The sequence below is a fragment of the Halichoerus grypus genome, chromosome 7, assembly GCF_964656455.1.
Source record: "Halichoerus grypus chromosome 7, mHalGry1.hap1.1, whole genome shotgun sequence".
In the NCBI taxonomy this organism is placed as follows: Eukaryota; Metazoa; Chordata; class Mammalia; order Carnivora; family Phocidae; genus Halichoerus; species Halichoerus grypus.
The window spans coordinates 149,536,847-149,545,079 of NC_135718.1; positions in this window are offsets into that span (position 1 = coordinate 149,536,847).

Sequence of the window (8,233 nt, forward strand, 5' to 3'; positions counted from 1 at the left end):
TGTAAGCACAGAAGATAAACTTCTACAAGACCATCTCTTGCTTCCACACACACATGGGAGCCCTGAGAAATGTCAGGCAGAGGGCGCCTGGGTGGCTCAGGGTCCTGGGATCGAGTCCCGCATTAGGCTCCCTGCTCAGCAGGGAGTCTGCTTCTCCCTCTCCTTCTGCCCTTCCCCCTCTGCTTGTGCGCTCTCTCTCTCATATAAATAAAATCTTTAAAAAAATAGAATTAGCTGTTTATTAAAAGGAAAAAAAAAAGAAATGTCGGGCAGAAACTAGTATTCCCAGTTGGGCTGTGGCTGGAGCTGGAAATGGCCAATAATTATAATTGCCTTCCTGCTGAGATCTCTCAGGGGGCATATCACTGCTCCCCATCTCAGGGGCTGGGCTTTCACCAAGGGCCAGGAAACAGAGCTAAGAAGGTGGCAGAGAAGACAAGGCCCTGTCACACACCTGGGCGGCAAGACAGACATCTGCCATTTCCTCAAGCTGACCACTTAACCACCATAGTTTTGGTTTTTTTTTTTCTGATGGTTGCTGACATTTGCCTTGGTAACTTTCAATTCTAGCTCTTCCTTTGATCATGTCCCTAATGTGATAACTGAATAACGACCCTCCTAAGCCCTGGATCCTGTATATATGTTAAGTTACTTGACAAAAGGAACTTGGCAGATGGAATGAATACTGACTGCTAATCAGTTGACCTTTAAGTAAGGAGGTTATCATGGATTGTTGGCTGGGTCCAATGGAATCTCAAGTGTTCATGAAAGTAGAACATAGTTGGTGGTTAGAGATCAGAGGAGGGCGACAGAGGAAGTGTTTGAAGTGTGGGAGAGATTTGACTTGCCATTGCTGATTCTGAGGATGGACGAAAGAGGTCACAAGCCAGGACATGTAAAAAGACTCTAGAATCTGGGACTAGCCCTCAACTGACAGCCAGCAAGAAAGTGGGTTGCAAGTCCTACAACTGCATGAAACGGAACTCCACAACAATCTGAATGAGCAAGAATATGAACTTCCCTGCCAGAGCCCCCAAGAAGGAACACAGGCTGATATATTGATTTGGGCCTTATGAAAAGCTAAGCAGAGACCCAGTCAAACCTGCCAGTCTTCTGACCTAAGAAGACTGAGATAATGAATTTGTGTTGTTTTAAGGCACTAAGATGGTGGCAATTTATTATAGCAGCAGTAAGAAACTAATACACCTAACAAATCTGGTTCCCTCATGAAGTAAAACCAAGTTTCTCCGGTGGATGATGAAGTAGATAACCTAAACTTTTCAATCTCTCCACTCACCTCCCTTTACATTGCAGAGTATGATCCTCTTTACTGCGAATTAGCCCAGCAGCAAAGCCTTGTTGCAGGAAAAGTTTTTCAACCTCAGTTTCTTTCATGTTGTTCCAACAAAACTCAAGCCTGTTCACTTAAAGAAAACTGCATGGGGGGAGGGGGAAAGCTACCTAATGTTTACTTGCCTAATGAGCAAACTTCCTAATCATATCTTCTCCTAAAATTTATACTCACCAGGTTTACCTTTTATATTTATTTGATTGGAGTCTCTTAGCCCCTTTTGAGATTTTTGTTTGCACTCTTTAGGGATTTCTTTTTCACTTTGTTTACTCCTGAATATTGCAATTTTAAAATAAAGCGATGCATATAAAAATGATTTTCCAACATATAAAAGAGTTAAAGCAGTGAAATGAACATACAGTTGGCCCTTGAACAACACAAGGGTTAGGGGTACTGACACTCCCCCCATGCAGTCAAAATCTGCACATAACTTTTGGCTCCCCTAAAACTTGATTACTAATAGCCTACTGTTGACCAGAAGGCTTATCTATAACACAAATAGCCAATTAACACATATTTTGTATATTGTATGTATTATGTATGATATTCTTACAATAAAATAAGCTAGAGGAAAAAAAATGTCATTAAGGAAATCATAAGAAAGAGAAAATACATTTATAGCACTGTACTGTTTTAACCAAAAAATCGTGTATATATGTGGACCAGCACAGTTCAAACCCATGTTGTGTGGGGTCAACTGTGCCTCGTGCATTCACCTCTCAAATAGCTCAGAAGTTCACCTGTGTGTGATAGGTGTGCTCATACTAATTTAACGCCAAGCCATTATTTCCAATAATCAATAGTTATAACATAGCTTTTAAAAACTTATTTAAAGATTGATGGGAGGAGGGATGGGGGGGTAATCTGTGGTAGAGAGACTGAAGGAAAGCTGATAAGCCAAGGTTTGAGGGAATCAAAAAGTAGTGGAAGTTCAACATTGTTGTGGAAACATTGACACACTATTAGTAGATGGAGTCATTTACATCCCCATGGGTAATTAGTTACAATTATGGATGAATAATTAATTATAATCCCCAAATCAACAGAGATAGTATTCAAACTAATTAAAAAATCCAAGGCCATATGTCTCTATATCTATTAGAATCCCTTTTGCTGCAACAAGGAGCCCCAATTCAAATACTTAAATGGGAAGGAAACTTATTCTCTTACCTGACTGAAAGTCCATAAGAGGGTGAAGCAGGAGGTAAAGCAGCTCAGTGCAACTGTCAAGGACCCAGATTCTCTCTTTCTCCACTCCGCTATTCTCAGCAGGCAGCCTGCCTCCCAGGATGATTGCTGAAGTCCAGGCATCCCATCCAAACACACACCAGACAAAAGAATGGACAGTCTTGCTTAGAATTTCTTATATGCAAACAGTAATAGCCAACTGAGCCCTAATTATGTGCCAGGCACATTATGTGTATATCTTCATTTAATGCCATCAACAACCCTACTACACCATTCACATAGCTGGTTCTGCCTTTAAAGTCCGGGCTAGTTCAGAAATACTAGGATTCCCCCTTAGACCTTGTTCAAGTGAATAATGCTGGTGCGATGGGTTAGCTAGTGGAGGAGACAGAGTGCTAGGTTCTAAAATAAGATACCAGGAACTAACTGGAAGGCCCTACACTGTCTGCCCAAGCAAGGCATCTTGTAATAAGCATAACACAAGCACCCACCATGCTGATGTGGTCAATGATGACCTGGATCTTCTGGCCTTGACATCCACTGTCCAGTTTCTATATGGCTACTTATTCATGTAACTATGTAACTCATATTTTAGCCTTATGCTCCCTTGGATGTGACATCAGAATTTTGCCGATAAGGCTGGATTTATTTGACATCCTTAGTAGAAAATAAAAACAAATGCCAGTTAGCTTATGACAAAAGGAGAATGTACTAAAATGACAAAAGGTCAAGAGAGGGGAAGGCAAACCAAGAAACAGACTCTTAACTCTAGAGAACATACTGATGGTCACCAGAGGGGAGGTGGGGGGGGGATGGGTGAAACAGGTGATGGGGATTAAGGAGCACACTTGTGATGAGCACCAGGTGTTTATGGAAGTGTTGAATCACTATATTGTACACCTGAAACTAATATTACACTGTATGTTAACTAGCTGGAATTTAAATAAAAAAAATTTTTTTTAAATGACAAAAAGCCCAAAACCAAGAGTGTAGCCAGACCTAAGAAATCATTGGATCCAGGAAATGAAAATTCCCTGGGGAACCTAATTAGGACTGTCTCTCTCTCTTTTCTTCCAGTTTTATTGAGATCTAATTGACATGCAGCACTGTGTAAGTTTAAGGGTACAGCATAATGACTTAACTTACATATATTGGAAGATGGTTGTCATCATAAGTCTAGCTAATATCCATCATCTCATAGATACAAAAAAAAAGAAAAAAAAGTTTTTTTCCTTGTGATGAGAACTTTTAGGATCTACTCTCTCAATAACTTTCCTATATACCATACATCAGTGTTAGCTATGGTCACCATGGTACGCATCATATCCCCAGTGCTCACTTATCTTGTAATTGGAAGTTTGTACCTTTTGACCACCTTCATCTGATTCCCCCACCCCTTACTTTTGGTAAACAGAAATCTGATCTCTTTTTCTGTGAGATTTTTTTTTCTTAGATTCCATATATAGGTGAGATCATACAATATTTATCTTTCTCTGCCTAATTCATTTCTTTTTTTTTTTTTTAAAGATTTTATTTATTTATCTGAGACAGAGAATGAGACAGAAAGAGAGCATGAGAGGGGGGAGGATCAGGGGAAGAAGCAGACTCCCTGCTGAGCAGGGAGCCCGATGCGGGACTCGATCCCAGGACTCCAGGATCATGACCTGAGCCGAAGGCAGTTGCTTAACCAACTGAGCCACCCAGGCACCCTGCCTGATTCATTTCACTCAGCATAATGCCCTCAAGTTCCATCCATGTTGTTGCAAATGTTAAGATTTCCTTCTTTTTATGGCCGAATAATATTCCATTGTGTATATATATATACCACATCCTCTATATCCATTCATCTGTTGATGGACACTTATACTCTTTTCATGTCTTCACTACTGTAGATAAGGCTGCAATGAACATAGGGGTGCAGATGTTTCTTCAACATACTGATCTCCTTCAGATATATACCTAGAAGTAGAATTGCTGAATCATATGGTAGTTCTATTTTTAGATTTCTGGGGAACCTCCATACTGCTTTCCATAGTGGTTGTACCCATTTACATTCCCACCAATACTGTACAAGGATTCTCTTTTCTCCACATGCTCACCAGCATTTGTTATCTCTTGTTTTTTGGTGATGGCCCTTTTAATGGGTGTGAGTTGATACCTTGTTGAGGTTCTGATTGACATTTCCCTGATGGTTAGTGATGTTGAGCACCTTTTCAGGTACCTATTGGCCATTTGGATATATTCTTTGGAAAAATGTCTGTTCAGGTCCCTTTCCCATTTTGAAATTGAACTAGTTGGTTTTTTGCTGAGTTGTATGAATTCTTTATATATTCAGATATTAACCCCTATTAGATACATGATCTGCAAATATTTTTTCCCCTTCAGTAAGTTGTTTTAGTAGGACTATCTCTTGACTCTGCTTCTCTCCATGAGTCTACTTCATTCTTCATTTTGTGGACCAGTTCTCTCTCTTCTCCTGTCTGCTACGTCCACAGCAAAAAAATATGCCCATTAAATAGCCATTCCTAGAGAACTCATCTGCATTCTTATTCCTACTCTCCATCCCCTGTGCCTCTCTCTTCTCTTCTTCATGTCCTCCACATTCCTTGGTTCAGATCTCTGACTAGTCCATCTTGGGTCAGCAGCCTACCCTTGGTCCAATCAACTATGGCTAGTGGGATGGAGTCACGTTCTATAAACAAGACTCTAGGCTTTGATTGCCGTGGATGAAAGGAAGGGGAATCCATGTAAGAAATTAAATATGTTGCTGTGTACTGTGCAGCTATTTTCAAAGGTGACATGGATCAAAATAACATGAGAATGAAAGACTCTTTATCATGAAAAAATTTTCAATACATGTGAAAACAGAGCCATTAATATAATGAACCTCACCATCACCCAGCTATGGATATTTACTCATATAAGCACAACGGTATTACTACACCTAACAAAATCAATATTTCCTTGGTGTCATCTACTATCCTGTCAATTTTTAAATTTCCCCAATGGCAGGAAACATTTTTGTATTTGTTTTTTTCAAACCAGGATCTAAACAAGATCCTCACGTTACATTGGTTTTATGCCTCATAAATCTCTTTTCACATAGAGCCATCTCCCCCCTCCACTCTCTGACTCAGTTTTTATGATGTCAACCTATGAAGAAACCGTGTTAGTTGTACCTACTGAATGTCCCACATACTGGATTTTGTCTGCTTCCTCATTACGGTCTCATAAATAGAATTTAGTTAAAAAGCCTTGATTTATTTCAAGTTCAACATGTTTTGAAAGTACACTTCATAGTGAGGCTGTGTGTTTCCTGCTGCTTCAAGTTCATGATCATTCAATGTCTAGTTGTCCCACTCTTAGGTTATGCTGACTGATCAGTGGGTTCAGGTAGCAACAGCTTGATTTCTTCCTTGTAAAGGTCATTATCAAACATTTGCCTAAAATTTTCACCCATTGACTACTTTTGCCTGAATTATTTATTTCATCAGGTATGACAAAATGGAAGTGAGATGATTCTATCGGGCCGGGGTGGGGGGCAAGTGCCTATGTACCTTTCCTTGGTATTGCCAGATTCTCCTCCATTGGAGGTGTACCATCTTGTATTCCAACCAACAATGTACAAGATAGTATTATTATATTTCACTCCAGCATGACCAACCCAGTATGTTTTCAAAGCTCTGATCTTCACTGGTATGATAGGTGAGAAATGTTACCTCAGGGTGGATTTAATTGGCATTTCTATGATGAGTGAGGATGAGGGGACTGGGTTTTGGGAAAGAAAAAAAAAAAAAGGCAAGAAGGCCCCAGTGATGATAAAGATCTTGAGCATGCACCAACTTATTTCCTCACTTTGGTCAAAAAATATCCTCACACCAAGCTTGGTACCCAGTTTCCTCTTTTACCAGTAAAAATTCTTTCCTCCCCTGTCATAATTCCTAGGAAATTCAATAGCACATGGCCTAAGATAAATTAGGATTTGAAAGCATAGCTCTCTGGTAACAAGTTTCTTGATGAATGTCACTCCATTACACCAACAGCAGAGCAGTGGGATTTCCAAAGAAGAACAAAAATCTGCCCAAGGAAGTTCAATGTAAGACAGATTCCCATGAGTAGGTGGACAGCTTAAGCAAAGCAGCAAGACTGAATAATCTTCCCTTAAGCATTAAGAGAAGTAAGGATGAATAATGAGCACATAGTTCCTATTTTTATAAATATGTACTTGAGGTACGTAGCAAGTCCTATAGATATTTGAATAATGCAGCTGCATACAGAGAGAAATTCACATATAGTTTACACCAATTGCCATTGTACAGTAGTGATTGTGGGAGTTAAGTAAATGTGATCCAATTGGATTACAGATGTGTTCACATGGCTTATTCTGTCTGAAATTAATTAATTAACAATATGTAGATGGTTTGATTGCTCAAAAAGGCCTTGGAGCACATGAAAAAGTGTTCAACATCACTCAGCATCGGGGAAATACAAATCAAAACCATAATGAGATATCACCTCACACCAGTCAGAATGGCCAAAATTAACAAGTCAGGAAACGACAGATGTTGGTGAGGTTGTGGAGAAAGTGGAACCCTCCTACACTGTTGGTGGGAATGCAAGCTGGTGCAACCACTCTGGAAAACAGTATGGAGGTTCCTCAAAAAGTTGAAAATAGAGCTATCCTACGACCCAGCAATTGCACTACTGGGTATTTACTCCAAAGATACAAATGTAGGGATCCAAAGGGGCACCTGCACTCCAGTGTTTATAGCAGCAATGTCCACAATATCCAAACTACGGAAAGAGCCTAGATGTCCATCGACAGATGAATGGATATAGAAGATGTGGTATATATATACACAATGGACTATTACACAGCCATCAAAAAAATCTTGGCATTTGCAATGACATGGATGGACCTAGAGGGTATTATGCTAATCAAAATAAGTCAATCAGGGAAAGGCAATTATCATATGATCTCACTGATATGCGGAATTTAAGAAATCAGGCAGAGGATCATAGGGGAAGAGAGGAAAAAATGAAACAAGATGAAACCAGAGAGGGAGACAAAAGAGACTTTTTTTTAAAGGTTAACTTTTTTTTTTAAGATTTTACTTATTTGTCATAGAGAGAGAGAGAGCACAAGCAGGGGGAACAGCAGGCAGAAGGAGAAGAAGGTTCCCTGCCGAGCAAGGGGTCCAATGTGGGATTCGATCTCAGGACCCTGGGCTCATGACCTGAGCTGAAAGCAGATGCTTAACCAACTGAGCCACCCAGGTGTCCCATAAGAGACTCTTAATCTTAGGAAACAAACTGAGTGTTGCTAGAGGGGAGTGGGGTGGAGGGATAGGGTGCCTGGGTGATGGACATTGGGAGGGTATGTGTTGTGGTGAGCGCTGGTTGTTGTGTAAGACTGATGAATCACAGACCTGTACCCCTGAAACAAATAATACATTATATGTTAATTTAAAAAAAAAAAGGCCTTGGAGGAAACAGGGAGATGTTGTTCAAAGGGTACAAACTTACAGTTGTAAGATGAATAGTTCTGGGAAATCTAATGTACAGCATGGTGATTATAGTTAATAATACCGTATTACATACTTGAAAGTTGCTAAGAGAGTGGATCTTAAATGTTCTCATCACAAAAAAGAAATGGTAATTAGGAGACAAGATGGAGGTGCTAGCTAATGGTAT